We start from the raw sequence: 17344 nt of genomic DNA on the forward strand, positions 1-17344 counted from the left end.
TACAAACCATCACATTCCACTCCCTGGTCCACATAGGGTTGTTCGACCACGAGTCTATGGGAACCATACCTAAACATAGCATAATCCAAAATACATTTAGTCCAACTTCAAAAGTCCTCACAGTCTATAGCAGTCTCAACAATGTTAAAAATCCAAAGTTCAAAGTCTCTTCTGAGATTCTTCCCATCACTTAACTGTAACCCCAATGCAAGACAGGAAACCAGCTGGGCAAACTCCAAACTCTGCATCTCCATGTCTGATGGCAAAGCAGTCTTCAGATCTTCAATTCCTTTTTCATCTTTGGTGATGGCAACAAGGTTCTTTTTTTTTCTGGGCTGGTTCCAGTCCCTGTTAGCAGCTTTCTTGGCAGGCATCTTGTGGCTCTGGCATCTTTAACATCTTAGGGTGCACTAGACAACTTCAGCTTCACAACTTCTTGTTCCATTGTCTGAGATCCACACATGATCTTCCGTGCATCTCAAATGGTTGGTGTCCCTTCTCTAGCTCTTCCCTCTGTAGCACTCTAAGTTCATGTTGATCCATTCTGCTGCCACTGCTATTCTTCGTGGTCATCCCATGGTGTTGGCATCTACAATATGCTGGGGTCTTCCACTGCAACTAGGCTTTACTCAAACCTCTCATAGGTTCTTGTTATGGTACAACTCCTTTGCATAACCCCTTCCATCATGGGACATCAACTGCAACTGAGGCTGCACTTTTACCAATGGCCTTCCATGGCCTTTCACAGTGCCAAGCTTCAGCTGTTCTGTTCTTCATTATGCCTTCATGCCTTCAAAATCAGTACTACCTGGGTGATTCTTACATATTACCAAGTATAGCTGCAGCATGAAGTACAACCTTGGCTATCTCTGGAATACAGCTTCTTTGTGCTCTTAGAAAACTCTTCCCAGATTTCACATCAGTAATGGTGGTCTCTTCTTAATCACTGCTAATTTTTTAGCTCCAGCTAACCAGCATCAACTGTCCCAGTAGTCTTCTTCTCCTTTTGAATATAAAGCCAGAGACACATGGCTGAAGTTACTGAGTTCTGCTGCTTGCAGGAGCTGGAACATTGGTCCCCTTGTTCTATCACATTATCACTAGCTTCCTTTATTTCAACTCCTTCACTGCCTAAGCTTGGCTGTCCTGCATCTTCTTCCATAGACTGACATTGAATTCAGAGATCCACATGCCTGTCTCCTAAGCACTGGAGTTGTGCCATTTCTTACCCATTCTGATATAAACGTAACTTGAAAATGGTAACATATATTCTTTTCCTTAATATCTCTGTACCTAACCCAAGACAATCCTGAGTTTAAAAAAACTGTTGGATACATGGTGATTCTATGGCAGCACCACAGAAAACCGTTTTCTTCACTGGAACTTAACAAGAAGCATACTGAAATTTTTGTAGCCATTCTTACTTCAATATTCATGTCGCAAAGGGACAAAGTAGGATGCTTACACTGAAAGCATTGTGATAATTTGCAGCCAATGGGGGTAATTTAGAAGGAATGGCCTTTGTGGCAGCTGATGTCTGGCTGGAGGAAGCTGAGTACATCCTTGCACAGCGCATTTGTAGGTGACAGGGGAAACAACTGTTATATTAGTCTACATGTAACTACACTTGCTCTTTACTATATGTACTGGCCACCCAAGTGAAAGATTTATTCAAATCCAACCATATCAAAGAGAAATGAGTGCCTTTATTAACCTTTATTAAATGGGTCCAGGTCTTGTGCTGTGATGTGATGAACAGCACTCCATATTAGATATTTTCTACTTAACTGTCAAAAAGCCACCAACAATCTTTCCCACTGGAACTGAGACTACCTGATAACCACATTTAATTGTTGGGCAAGGGACCATAAAACAGGCAGCTTCATATTTCATCCTGTAGTTCAATCCTGACTGCTTTGTTTCCTTAATTAATTGGTGTTTTTACCTCTTCCAGTCTGTATCACATCTCTTATACTCTTGTTCTCTAAATTGCTTCTTCTCACACAAGGAAAAAGACTTCTGACTTTTATCTTCTACTGAATAGCCCAGTACATGAATTTTTTAGTATTGTATTGACAGAGGATTTTTCACGTGAAGCTTCTGTTATGAATTCAGCACCTGCTTTATAGAAAGGATAAGATACAGTCATTGTTCTGACGCTGTCTCAAAATATAACTGGCTATCTTCTGAGTTGTCACATTCCTACGAATAAACAAATCTGTTATAAAACCTGTATTCCTTTTTTATATCTGAAAAATTAAAACCAATGGAGCTATACACAGAAACATGTATTCTCTGTTTGCACTTCTCTTTGGTCATCGTGTTAATGTTAAACACTGTAAGCATTACACTGAGAAAATTTGATACCTGCCTGAGAAATGTATCATTAAAAGGGCCTGAGCATTTGCTTCAGTTGTTCATGCTGGGGTCAATGTGAGATACAGAATTTAAACTAGTAAACAATATATTTCTACTTTAATAAGAAAATGAGAATGTTTCCATTCATTCTCCTTCAATATTTTATAAAAAGTTTTGATAACATCTGATAGTTACTAGATTCTATGGGAAACTAAATTAGGTTATTTTTGTAAAAAGAATGTCTAAGAATAAAACAAACTAATACAATTATAGTAGAAAAGAACGGTCATATTTGGGAAAAACTATATGGTTTCAGATTTATAACATTATGTTGTCTATGGTAATAAATGTAAAAGATAATTCCATAGTTTCAAAGATATCAAAATAGATGCCAGGTTACACTGATAAGTTAGTAGTATGAGCTTATAAGGATTTTACAAAGAAAGAAACACAGGTATATCTGACTTTAAGCTTCAACTTGTTTGTTTTTATGAGAAACCCCATTTCTAAATATAAAACAATAATAACACACTTTCAGAAAAAGAGGTTATGGAAAATAAGACACTCATAAAAAGATATTTTGCTCTATAAATTCCCTTAAAAATGGGCAATGAAATATTTCAAACATCAGTGGATATTAAGTCATGAGAGGCTAAGTTACTATGAACAATTATCAAGAAATGGACATCCAAAATACAGTAAACAGAGAATAGTGCACACATTTCCATTCTGTGTGTTCATTTTGTGTATGTCTCTATCTGTTGTGGATTATTGGGAGCTGCCTTGTGGGTATCCACACCGTGCATCAGGGCAGTGGTGCAAATAGACTTTAAGCCTCAGAAATGCAGATTTATATCCATGTTTAACTGAGTCCATTCCCTTTTCATTCCTCAGTAGATAACACTGACATTTTCTCAATTAGAGCTCAAGACAACTTGAATTCCCTTAAACGAGATATTTAGCATCAGTTGTTAGTTTATAAATTTTTGTAATTTGATGGCGAAATTACTTTAACCATGATTGGCAGTTTCCATTACAGATGTGGATTATTTAAACGATTTATACATGATGGAAGAAGAGATAGGAAAATATAAAGTGGCCTTCACATTTAGCTGCTACATTTTTTCCTTAAATACAACTTTTGTCATTGGAATGATGGATGAAAAAAAATTATCTTTTTACCAAAGTGGAAAATTTTAGTGGATCTTACATCAGTATAGAAGCAGTCTAAATATAATATGTTATAGTTTTAAAACATATTTATGTTGATAATTTCTAAGTAAATTTATTATGACCTTAAAAGGTGAAAAATAGTGGCATCTTTCCCCAGATTCTATTGCTTTGTTGATCTAATAAGAATTGAATTTTAGTGGTGGAATAATAATTCCCCCTAAGAGTGGCTGGCCAGTTTCTAAAACTGATATTCTTAGTGAACAACAGACACATTTATCTACTTATTTATCTATTTTGTATCAATTTTTTGAATGTGGAATATGTGTGCATATGTTTGTGTGTACATGTATACACATATGTGTACATGTGAGTTGAGACAGGGAATTGATATCAGGTATCTCCACTATCACGTCTCATCGGTTGTTGGGCTCACAGACTGGATAGACTGGCCACCTAGTAAGCTCCAGGAACTCCCCTGCCTCTGCCACACACTTGGTGACAACAAACTAAGGTTTCTACACAGCTGTAAGAGTTCTGATCATTATGCTTGCAGAGTGAGCATTTTACCAATAGAGCCATCTATTTATTATAATTTATGTTACTGGTGTTAACTAACCAGATATGTGTAGCTGCCCGCCGCCACATGTGAACTGGAGACCTGAAAGAGAATTCTGGGGATAAACAGGAAGGTGGCGAAAGAGAAATGAGTCAGGACGACATTTTGCCAATTGAGACTGATTTTACTATTATTTAGCCAATATATATAGTCTTTAGAAAACAACCCTGCCTCCCCCCCTCCCCCCACCCCTCCACTCCCCCAACCCCCCACCCCCCCCACCCCCCACCCTCCACCCCCAGTGGACAACGGGCTTTTAACCAGTGAGGGAAAAATAGAGGTCTCGGCCCCTTTAAACATTAAACAACATCTTTTTCAGGGGAGGGGAAATAGACTGCCTTAATAGTTTAAGGACAGTCTCTCAGTGTCAACCCCTGTGAAGCCGGACGTGCTTTTCATGGAAATTCGGAAGCAGGATTTTTCCTTTTCCCTTGCAGTGCCTCGCCCCGCACCTCAAACTGATGACCATGTTTGTTATATTAACAAACATGCATAGTTCCGAATACTATGCAGCCTCATCTCCGAGGATCCACTGGTAAAGTAAATGCTCTGTGAATATGAGCTGGCTGGCTTTTATAGCCACCCATGCTCATCCTGGCGGCCATTGCTGTAGAAGCCGATCTTCTGAGTGTTGTATCTGAGAGATACCTGCTTGAAACACAAAAGGAGATTAAGAGAAAAAACCTGCTTGGTTAGTATCAGAAGGCCCAAGGCGTTCAATTTATTGCAAATTTGTGACTTCAGGCAAGAGGCCTGGCTTGCAAATTAACTGCAAGAACACAAAGGAACCTTTCTTCCCAAGTAAGTGAGAAGTGGCTTAGGGAATGCCTTTGTGAATTAATTATACTTACCAGCAGCTTTAGGGTGTGTTTACCTGTCTTACCAACCTCTCTGGCAGCCACTGTGCTCCATCTTCTTTTTGAGAAAAAATACAAACTGACCCTCTGCCCGAGATCAGAACTGGATTTGGGCCGTTCCATGTATTAGTTATAGTTAGAGGGTCGCGCCACTTAACCATGGTATAGGAATTGGAACTGGTAGGGTGCCAGTGCCTGTCTGCTGCAGATAGACCTTTAGAATCAGTCTGCAGGAAATTTAAAATGAACAAAACAAAAGCAAGATGTGCTTTGGGTGACCTGGGGGGGTACAGATTCCCCTTCTTTGTTTTAAAAAGCCAGTTTTTAAGGGTGAGATGAACACGCTCCCCCACAGCATTGAGCTGGACTTCTCAGCCCACCTCATTCAAGCTATGACATTCCTGGCTGTCAGTGCCCAGCCTTCTGCTGGTGTTATCTCTGGCCTTTGTTCCTCTGAGAACAATACAGCTGTTCTCACCTTGACAACCAAGGATGCCTCAGGGCAGTCTCACCTGGAGACCAGCAGAGACCTGTGAGACTTGAAGTCCTTTCTCAGCAGGAGACCCGCTGAGAAGAGGAGCCAGGGAGTTCTCGGCCTTCTCCTTTATGTCGGGGGGGGGGGGGGGGGGGGGGGAGGGGGGAGGGGGGGCAGGGTTGTTTTCTAAAGACTATATATATTGGCTAAATAATAGTAAAATCAATCTCAATTGGCAAAATGTTGTCCTGACTCATTTCTCTTTCATCGCCTTCCTGTTTATCCCCAGAATTCTCTTTCAGGTCTCCAGTTCACATGTGGCCGCGGGCGGCTACATAATGGCGCCCGAACAGGGACCGATCTGATACAGGAGAATTTCCTGAGGTAACCCTACTCTGGCGAAGGTTCGCAAAAAAAATGGAAAGAAGATGGTATCCACACGGTAAACAATTATAGGAGTTAAATGCTAGCGCTAGTGTAAAATTTTATCCTTTAAAACTATTGTTGTGGGTGCAGAAGGATACGGCTAGGCAAGCAAGATTGTGTTGACCCAGCATAGTAGCTGCTTGGGATAGATAGATAGAGAAAAATGGGACAGGAAAGTTCGCGCGAAACTTGCGCCCGCAACATTCAAGAGTTGCTTCAGGCGAAAGGGATAGGGTTTGAAGAAGGAAGGTTAGAAGATTTCTTAGATCAAATATATTCTTGCTGTCCTTGGTTCCAAGAAAAACGAACGTTAAATGAGAAAACCTGGGAAAGAGTTGGTGACTCGCTAAAGGCATCCAAGAATGTCGTAGCTTGAATGAGGTGCGCTGAGAAGTCCAGCTCAATGCTGTGGGGGAAGGGACAGATATGAAGTACTGTATAAATTTATAACTGAAGTCACAATTTTCCAGAACTCTTATTTATCTTGTATGGTTTTTTCCCCACCTTATACCCACTAGGTTCATATGTATGTAATTTGGGGGAACGTACTCTATTTGTGATTCTTGTTTCTCTTAAGTTTGTCAATTTCAATATGACATGATTCTCTTAGATTCCCCAATGCATGGCTTTAGGGCTATGGAGTGAACTTCCTGAGTCCCTTCTTTGGTGCTTTCATTCTGTTTAGTACCTTGTTAGAAGAAGCCAAGTCTTCTCTGACACAACTGATGCCCTAAGTGACCTTGGTGGCCTCTGTGGATGAAAGGAAGACCCTTTGAAGACTTTTTCAACCTCATCTCTGGCATCTCTTCCTGTGTCTCTAAATACTCCCATCATGTAGTAATACCTTGAATTCTTAAAAGATGTGGGTCTTTTCTTTTCTTTCTTTTCCCTTTCGTTTTTGGGGAGAGGGAAGAGGAATATATTTTAAATGCTTATAAAATTTTGTAAATATTCCATTTCAGATGTTGATATATATATATAAATAAAACAAATACCTGTTTTCATTCACAGTTACTAAACCAAACTGAGCTACATTTCAGCCTGTTTGTGGCTTCTGTTTTGTTATTAAGCACTTAAGGGCAAATAAGAATCTGGATACAATGTTAAGAAGGATCAAGAGGAAACACTATGATAAGATCAGAGGAGAAAAGGACCAATAAATGTTCAAGGAGCTCAGAATTAATAAGTTAGTTAATTTTCAAGTGAGTTTATTATTTCTAGCCTCTAATTTTAAGTTGTCCAGAAAAATACAATCCTAATAATAGCTTTCTCTGATATATACATATGTATTTATATATACACATATATCTCAAATATGTATTTTATACATACACATATACTATGTGTAGATTAAGTTGCCATTAATGTCATAATTAGGTAAAAGGTTTCTAAAATATGTTTAAGTAAATCCATTAAAATCAACATGTGCCATCTCTGGGTGCTGCTTAGAGAACAAACATCATTGTTCTTTAAGGTTAAGCTAAAATCCTGTATGTAGGAATCAACTTTGTCAATTTGTGAATTGAATTTACTGTTCTTGAAAGGCAGTTTTAAAATAAAAAGTTGAGTGCTAAATTAACATTTCTTTGATAACATTTACAATGTTTGTGATTTAATTATTGTTTTTGGTATTTCTAACAGAATCTTTAGTCTCCATTGTGCTAGAGAGTAAGTTAACCATCAGATTTTCTGGAAGATGCTTTGATTCTGACAAATAACCTTCCCCCAGATAATAGGACATACATCTGTATTATTCTTACATCAAATGCCTTTTCAGTATTTGAAAGTGTATGTGTCAGAACAAGATAAGAGGTTTTTCAAATATTTTTTCTTTTCTTTTATAACACCTATAATTTCTTTCTGTTTCATATGAAAAGGTCATTAACTGCTACAGCTTTTAAAAGCCATGCTATATACCCAGATTACTAAAGAGTTTTGAGGGTATAAATAAAAGATTACTTTGAAATGTATCATTATCCTATTGATACTGACTGGTGTATGTGACTTCTTTCTTATAATAGCTAAGATCACCTGTGTGACAGCAGGATGGCTTGTTGAATTTAAAAAGCATTCTATAATGAATATTCAGAACAATATGGGTACAAAAATAAATGGGCCAAATTGATGAACTTGTGTTAACACTGAGCCCCGTGGGGCTTTCAGGCAAGACTTTTCTCATTGAGTACTTATAGCAACTACTCTATCTAGAAAATAAAATACATTTTCTCCATGAGAAGTTTTCCCTCAGTTTGCACCTTAACCTTGTTTGCTAACCTTAGGAACAGCTGCTCTTGACAACAGATAATTGGCACTGTCCTGTGACTCAGAAGGGCATTCTGCGACCAACAAAGAAGGATTGCTTCTGTGCATTAACGCCAGGGAACTCTGCTCTTTATGGAAATCAAAACAGAGGTTTTGAGGAGAGACCTGACATAGCAAGAGATGGATGAAAGGAGAGGAACCTTATAGCCCATGCTTTCAGGGCTAAGTCAACTCAGAAGAAAACAGACTGCAATTGTTTCCTTTTTTATTTCAGAACTTTAGCATGAGTTTCAGAAAAGTCACATACATTGACTCTTGCTGGGATAAAGAACACTCTTAGAGAAAACTCCTATAAAAATTAACAAATGAGAACGCCACACATGAAGAACAAGGATGCTCTTGCATTGCAATGCTTTGTTGGTCTTCACGGGTCTTTAGTATTCTTCACTTCATGGAGAGAAACATTCCAAAGAACTTCTGGTATTCCAGCTGAAGCTTGCTGCTTACTCTGACTCATGACAATTTGGCGGAACTCTGTTGTTTCTGCTGGATGGAGCCACCGCTGCCGATTCTTGCTTAGGCTTTGATATTGGACTGGACTGCTGGTATCCTATCAACAAAGCATAAAATGGACCCCAAAGAACTACTTCTATACAGGTCCACAGCCTTTTCCTATTAACCTCCTTCTTCTCCTACCTTTGGTCGGTGGACTAGAAGGGGGCGTGAAGCATTCAAAACCCCTAAATAAAGTAGGTTATGAAAAAACATTCAAAACCCCTAAATAAAGTAGGTTATAACATATATATAATATATATTACTAGAGTCTATAGTGTTGAAAAATTTTTAAATATTTTGTTTTGGATACAGGATATAGGCATATATATGGGAAGTTATTATATGTCAGAATTGTTGAACTGAATTAAATGATAAAACACAGGTACATGAAAAAACTTTTCCCTTTTGCCCACAAGCTGAACATAGATTTGCAAAAACCAAGTGTATCTGGCTCCCACCTTGCATTTCAGAGAACAAAAATTATCTGCCAACTCTACCAATGACTTTAGGCTTTTATTGGCAAGTTGTCACAGTGAAATATGATTCAGCCATTTTACTGACTTGCTTCAGATTACTACCCATAGACAGACCATGTCTTTGTCTTTCTACCTTGCAAATTCTCTAAGAAATTACAGTTCCTTTAAGTTGCTGTGCAAGTTAGAATGTAAAGGTGTTTCTTTAGAACTTCTTTTTTATCCAATGATTCCTATGCAGAGATACAAATTTCACAAACATAAATTTGTTTGAATTTTATACCTTAGTCTTTCTTTAATTGCAGGCATCCATTCCAACTAATTACTGGTGAAAGTTGAAAGACAATTGTTTTCTTCTCCTATAGCTATATATTTTAGGATGCAATTGTTTTCTGTTTAGCAATCTTTTTCCTGAAAATTGTCCTTCTTTCTTAATTTGGCATTTAAAATTTAATGAGCTATATATTAAGTCTATGTAGTATCTTATAGTTCTTTATTTGGAGGGTTTTTATGATTGAGAAGAACAAAAACAAAAGGTCTGAAATATAAGGCTGGTGGTGAGCTGTGTGTTTTCATGGTTCACACAGAAGTTTGAAGATGGAAAATTTAATGAAAATATGTGTATGTAAATATATAGCTGTAATAACTAAGTGAGCTAATGAGTAATTAGTAAGAATTTTTTTGTTTTTTTATTGAATACCATCTTCATTTACACTGCCAATGGTAAAACCTTTCCCAATTTCCCCCCTCCCCAAAGACTCCCAACTCCTTCTCTTCCTTCCTGCCTCCACATATATGCCCCTTCACCCAACATACTCCCACCTCCTCCCCTGATTTCCCTTTGTTGGGGCATCTATTGAGCCTTCACAGGTCCAAGGACCTCTCCTACCACTGATGCCCAACAAGGCATTCCTCTGCCACACTTTTGGATGGAACCATGTGTACCTCTTGGTTGATGGTTCAGTCCCTGGGAGTCTTGGGACATCTGGGTGGCCGAAGTCATTGTTCTCTTCATGGGGCTGTAAACCCCTTCAGCTCCTCCAGACCACCCTCCGGCTCCTCCATTGGGGACCCTATGCCCAGTTGGTTCCTAGTTTCTGCCTCTGTATTTGTAAGGCTCTGGCAGTGCCCCTCCGGAGACAACCATGGCATGCTCCTTTGGGTATATGCTTCTTGTCTTAGTGTCTGGGTTTGGTGACTGTTTATAGGATGAGTCACCAGGTAGGGCAACCTCTGGGCGGCCTTTACTTCAGACTCTGCTCCACACATCATTTCCCTCATATACCCTGTGAGTATTATGTTCCCTTTCTCAGAGGAACGATAGCACCCTCATTTAAGTCCTCCTTCTTCTTGTGCTTCCTGTGCTTGGTGAATTGTAACTTTTTTATTTTGAGCTTTTGGGATAACATCCGCTTATTAGTGAGTGAATACCATGTGTGTTCTTTTGTGATTGGGTTACCTTGCTCAGGATGACTCTAGTTCTATCCATTTGCCTAAGAATTTCATGAATTCATTATTTTTAATAGCTGCATAATACTCCATAGTGTATATATACCACAGTTTCTGTATCCATTCCTCTGTTAAGGGACATCTAGGTTCATTCCGGCTTCTGGCTATTATAAATAAGGCAGTTATGAACATAGTGGAGCATGTGTCCTTATTACATGTAGGAGCACCTTCTGGGTATATGCTCAAGAGTAGTATAGCTGGGTCTGCAGGTAGTACCATGTCCAATTTTCTGAGGAATCATCAAACTGATTTCCAGAGTCATTTTACAAGGTTGCAATCCCACCAACATTGGAGACGTGTTTCTTTTCCCCACATCCTCTCCAGCATCTGCTGTCCCGAGTTTTTCATCTTAGCCATTCCGACTGGTGTAAGGTGGAATCTCAGTGTTGTTTTGATTTGCATTTCCCTGATAACTAAGGACACTGAACATTTCTTTAGGTGCTTTAGAGCCATTCGAGTTTCCTCAGTTGAGAATTCCCTGTTTAGCTCTGTACCCCATTTTTAATAGGGTTATTTGATTCTCTGGAGACTAACTTCTTGAGTTCTTTGTAAACATTGGATATTAGCCCTCTATTGGATGTAGGGTTAGTAAAGATCTTTTCCCAATTTGTTGGTTGTCTTTTTTTTTTTTTTTCTCCTTTTGACTGCATCCTTTGTCTTACAGAAGGTTTGAAATTTTAAGAGGTCCCATTTGTCGATTCTTGTTCTTAGACCATAAGCCATTGGAGTTATGTTCAGGAACTTTTCCCCTATGTCCATGTGTTCAAGATTCATCCCCACTTTCTCCTCTATAAGCTCCAGTGTGTCTGGTTTTATGTGTAGATCCTTGAATCACTTGGACTTGAGCTTTGTACAAGGAGATAAGAATGGGTCAATTTGCATTTTTCTGCATGCAGACCTCCAGTTGATCCAGCACCATTTGTTAAAAATGCTCTTTTTTTCCACTGGATGTTTTTAGCTCCTTTGTCAAATATCAAGTGACCATACCTGTGTGGGTTCTTTTCTGGGTCTTCAATTCTATTCCATTGATCTTCCTGCCTGTCTGTGTACCAATACCAAACAATTTTTATCACTATTGCTCTATAGTAGAGCTTGAGGTCAGGGATGGTAATTCCCCCCAGAATCTTTTGTTGTGGAAAATAGTTTTTGCTATCCTGGGTTTTTTGTTATTCCAGATGAATTTGAGAATTGCTCTTTCTAGATCTAGGAAGAATTGATTTGGGATTTTGATGGGGATTGCATTGAATCTGTAGATTGCTTTCAGCAAGATGGCCATTTTTACAATATTGATTCTGCCATTCCATAAACATGGGAGATCTTTCCATCTTCTGAGACCTTCTTTGATTTCTTTCTTCAGAGGCTTGAAGTTCTTTTCATATAGATCTTTCACTTGCTTCGTTAGATTCACACCTAGGTGTGAAATATTATTTGGGACTACTGTGAAGGGTCTCATTTCCCTAATTTCTTTCTCATCTTGATTATCCTTTGATAGAGGGGGGGCTACTGATTTGCTTGAGTTAATTTTATATCCAGCCACTTTGCTGAAGTTGTTTATCAGCTTTAGTAGTTCTCTGGTGGAAGTCTTGGGGTTGCTTAAGTATACTATCATATCATCTGCAAATAGTGATATTAAATGAAAAAGGAATGTATAAGATCAACAAATTTGAAGCTGAGTTGGAGTACCCAAGACCAAGTACACATAAGCCATGGGAAGAGACCCAGATCTTGATGCAGAGAACACATTCTTGGCTGTCAGGTGTTGTGGTTCCACATACTTAAAACCTGACAGGCATCTACTGTGATAGTGCTGGGCACTACCACAAAAAAGGTGTGGCCCAGATTTAGGGTGGATCTTCTGCCCTCAAATGATCAGCATTTGCATTGGATTTTTCTACCTCTTATGATCCAATTAATTAAAAAGCCCTAAAAGGTGTGTTCATTCTGCTTGGGTTTTGTTTTTGTTTTGAGAGAGAATTTATTTCATTCTTTTTTTTAATTAGGCATTTTCTTTATTTGCATTTCAAATGTTATCGCCATTCCTGGTTTCCCCTCTGAAAACCTCGTAACCCATCCCTCCTTCCCCTGCTCACCAACATACCCATTCCCACTTCTCTGTCCTGTCATTCCCCTATACTGGGGCATCGAACCTTCTCAGGACCAAGGGGCTCTACTCCCTTTGATGTTCAACAAGGTCATTCTCTGCTACCAACATCTTTGGTTGGTGTTTTAGACCCTGGGAGACCTGGGGGTACTGGTTGATTCATATTGTTGTTCCTTCTATGGGGTTGCAAACCCCTTCAGCTCTTTGGGTCCTTTCTCACGCTCCTCCATTGGGGACCCTGTGCTCAGTTCAAAGGTTGGCTGAGAGTGTCTCCCTCTATATTTGTCAGGCACTGGCAGAGCCTCTCAGGAGACAGGTATATCAGGCTCCTGTCAGCAAATACTTGTTGGCATCCACAGTAGTGTCTGGGTTTAGTAACTATATATGGGATGAATTCTTATCTTCAATTATTAAAGATAGATGGGACACCATAGCAGAACAGCCACACAGATTCATAAACACAATCATATAATTACAGATTCATGGTCACATTCTATCATATAAGAAGATGAAATTGAATATTTTAGTTAAGCCCAAATGTAGTCAATTTGCCAAACAAGAATAGCTTTCATAGTATATATCATATTGTCTTACCCACCACTTAAGAGATCCTCAGTACTTCAGCATGTGGGATCAAAATTCAAATCTCTCCAACAAAGAAAATCTCAGGTCAGGATCATTTTATGGATGTTTCAAGAAGGTATTCAATGAATTAATTAGCCTTAATTTTTCCTAAACAGTAGAGAACATGATATAGGGCTAGTATCAATGTAATTATAAGCAGAAATAAGAAGATAAGGAAACTACAACCTAAGATAAGAACACACAGATTGGTCAAACAGTACCAAATTGTTAACCCTGAAAGCACACATACAAGTAACATGGAGGGACACATTTTGAAATATATGTGTATATGAATACTTATACATATATATGCATATATATTATATATAATACATATCACAAATATCATAATACATTATATATATTCAAATATACATTATATTCCAAAATAATATGACCTTGCATATAAATTGTATGTATATTTCAGGATATATATACATATATATATACACACACATACAAATATGTGATAGAATGTGAGCATGAATATGTGATTTTGTGATTATGTTTATGAATCTGTGGCTGTTTTGCTATGGTGCCTCATCATTCATATATATATATATATATATATATATATATAGTACTATACATTGTATGCAATAGAATATAATGCACATACATTTTAAAATCTAGTTAAAGATGCATATTGAACAGTGCTGTAGGTTGGAATGTTAGCAGACATAGTTTCAAATCTCCAGCAAAGAGATGTTAAAGAGCAAAATTATGTTTTTTAACCCTTTCCTCCTTACCATATACATACCCATCCTTATTCTCTTTCATTAATTGTTACATGCATATGCATATATATATATTGACATATATATTATTAAAAAGACCTCAGATGATGCAATGTTGATTTTATGTATGTTTTCAGAGCTGGCAGATGGCATTGAATGACCAACTAGTAAGTTATTCTGCTTCTTACATTCTCAGTACTTCAAGTTGTCTGTAGATTTTTGTGGGGGGATGGGGTTTCATGACTTTGCTCCATTTAACATGCCCATAGATGTTCTTGTTCATCACATGTTTAGGCGGTCAAGTTGTGAGATTTAGGGCTTAAATTTTTTAATCTAGTGGTTTACACTATTAAATTCTATCTGTGCAGTTAGAAAGAGGGATATAGGAATCTATTTTTTTAATGTAACTGATATCAATTCTCTCTGGTGTAATAGGCCTTAAATCCAATCAAGAGAATAATTGGTTACTACTATAAACAGACTTGGTTTTCCAATAGGATCTATCTGTAGCATGAAGCATTAAGTGCTGGGTAAGACTTCTGATGTTATTTGCTCCTCTAGCAGTCTGTACAGTACCTTCAAGCAGTTTGAATTCTAGCCAGCAGATAGTTTCCTGGTCACTTCAAAAATGATGTCGTTATTTTCTGCAGTTTTCCACCTTAAGAGAAAAAGGCAGTTCTTGGCCTTTTAATATGTTGCTAGCTATGGGTTTTCATATATGTACTTCATATTTTGAAGGAATTTTCTTTTGTACTTTTTTGTTTTAAACTATGAAGACAAATGTTAAATTTCCCAAGTTCTTTTTAAAGTATTGATATTACATATCTCTATCTCAATCTATCTATCCATCTATCTATCTATCTATCTATCTATCTATCTATCTATCTATCTGTCTTTCTATCTAAAATAATGTATCTTTTGAGGTTTATGAAACCTGACAGATTTTGAGAAGTCAGGGTAGGTTATATGTATTTCAATGTGCCAATCATAACTTGCTTTTATTTTACAGAGGACTTTCACATTTTTCCCAGGTATCTTCAAAATACTTTTTAAAGTTTTTTCAGATTATAATAAAATATACAACATGTCTTTGCTCTCTTTCCTCTAACCTAACCCTCCTATTTAACCACTCTTCCTCTTCAAATTCTTGGCCTCTCTTTTTCATTAGTTGTGACTGCATGCATATATATATTATTAAATTAGTAAATTTAAAATAGAAGAATAGAATGTTAACTAGAGGATTTAAGTCTTAAATACACTTTACTAATTGAATGAAATGGTGCAGTACAGATAATCTAAGGATTCTAAGAATTAGTCTTTAATGAGAACGAAACGTTGCTGTGTGTATTTTTATCGATTATCTAAAATAATTAGTGTCAAAAATGACATATTGTGATTTAAGTTTAATTTTTTTTTTGTTTTGTTTTTTTTTTTTTTTTTGAAACAGTGTTTCTCTGTGTAGTCCTGACTGTCCTGGAACTCACTCTGTAGACGAGGCTAGCTTCAAACTCAGAAATTCGCCTGCCTCTGCCTCTGCCTCTGCCTCCCAAGTTCTGGGATTAAAGGCATGCCCACCATCACCCGGTAAGCTTAATAAATTTTAAGTAATCATTTTTATTTCTATATCTCCTTTTTCAGTTGATGAGAACATTGTGAGCATGCACCTCATCAGGAACACATGCCGAATGCGAGTAACACCTGCACATCATTCAAAAGATACATCTTGGAAAGTTGTATAGTTTGTAATCAGAGGACTGTTGTAAGAAAGGGAAAGAGGACAAACAAGATTTCACTGTACATCATTCCACGTTCTCTCCTTGTCCTTATCCTAGGACATGGGAAGTTTTCACTAACCATTTCCTCCAGAGTTGGAGAGAGGTTCCAGGCCCAGACTATTTCTCAGAATCCCAGAGAGTGAGATTTCCTAAGTTCTTTTTTAAATGTATTTATATATATTTGAAATGTTGCTCCAATTCCTGGTCCCCCTTTTAAGAGTTCTTCATCCTCCTCTTTCCCTTTTCATCTGAAAAGGTGCTCCTCCCTACCCTAACTCTCTTCTATTTCACTCTCCCACCCCCTCTCTCCCTCACCTCCTCACCCACCTATGCACCTTACCCACTCAGCCACCCCCACCTCACACCAACCTGCGGTATCTGCTTTCTCTGGGGCATCAAGTCTACAAGATTAGGAGCATCTCTTCCCACTATGGCCAGACAAGGTAGTGCTCTGCTACTTATGTGACAGAGGGGCATCAGTCCAGTACATGTGTGCTCTTTGGTTGGTGGCTTAGTCTCTGGGAGTTCCCAGGAGTCCAGGTTAGTTAGTACTGCTGGCCATCTCATGGGCTTATCATCTTTTAATCTCCTTCAATCATTTACCTAACTTTTCCATAATGTTTCCTGATCTCAGTCCAAAGGTTGGCTTTAAAAGTATGTGTGTCTGTCTCAGTCAGCGGTTGGCAGAGTCTCTCAGAGGACAGCCATCCTTGTGATCAACTCTGATACCCTCAAAGAGCTAGGACACTCATTTCTCTAGTTCAGAAGCACTAGAAGAAAATAAATTTTTTCATACTAAGAAGTTCTCTTGATGGCTGGTTAATCTTTGTTTTTTAATTTTTGGAAAGCCTTTCAAAGCATAATCTGCTATTTTTTTTTTACATAGTTTGGATAGGTTGGAAGCACACAGTATTTTGTCTAATTTCTCAGCTGACAAAGTGTGGATCATAATATATAGCACAACAATTTGGGGTTTAAAATCTCTATATCAACAAGTGACAGCTTTTTAAAACAAATTTTATTCATTTCTAATCTCATAAATTTTAGTAGAGGACTGAACCAAATTCATTTTCAGTGAGTCTCAGAAGGGTCTGGTGGGATTGGGAGGAGGGGACATCCTCTTGAAAACATGGGGGTGGGGAGGAGGTATGGGATGTGGCTCATTCAGAGGGTGAACCTGGAGGGGAATAAAATCTGGACTGCAAAAAGAAAAGAAATACATTTTAAAAAATTGAAAAAAAGAAGCTATTGTCAAACTTACAGAATAGAGAAATAAACCCAGTTGAGTATTTTTAAAAGTCAAATGGGAGGGGGGATGGGATAGGGGCTTTTCAGAGGGGAAACTATGAAAGAAGATAGCATTTGAAATGTAAATAAAGTAAATATCTAATAAAATCAAAGGG

This window comes from Apodemus sylvaticus, chromosome 9, assembly GCF_947179515.1.
Source record: "Apodemus sylvaticus chromosome 9, mApoSyl1.1, whole genome shotgun sequence".
NCBI lineage: Eukaryota > Metazoa > Chordata > Mammalia > Rodentia > Muridae > Apodemus > Apodemus sylvaticus.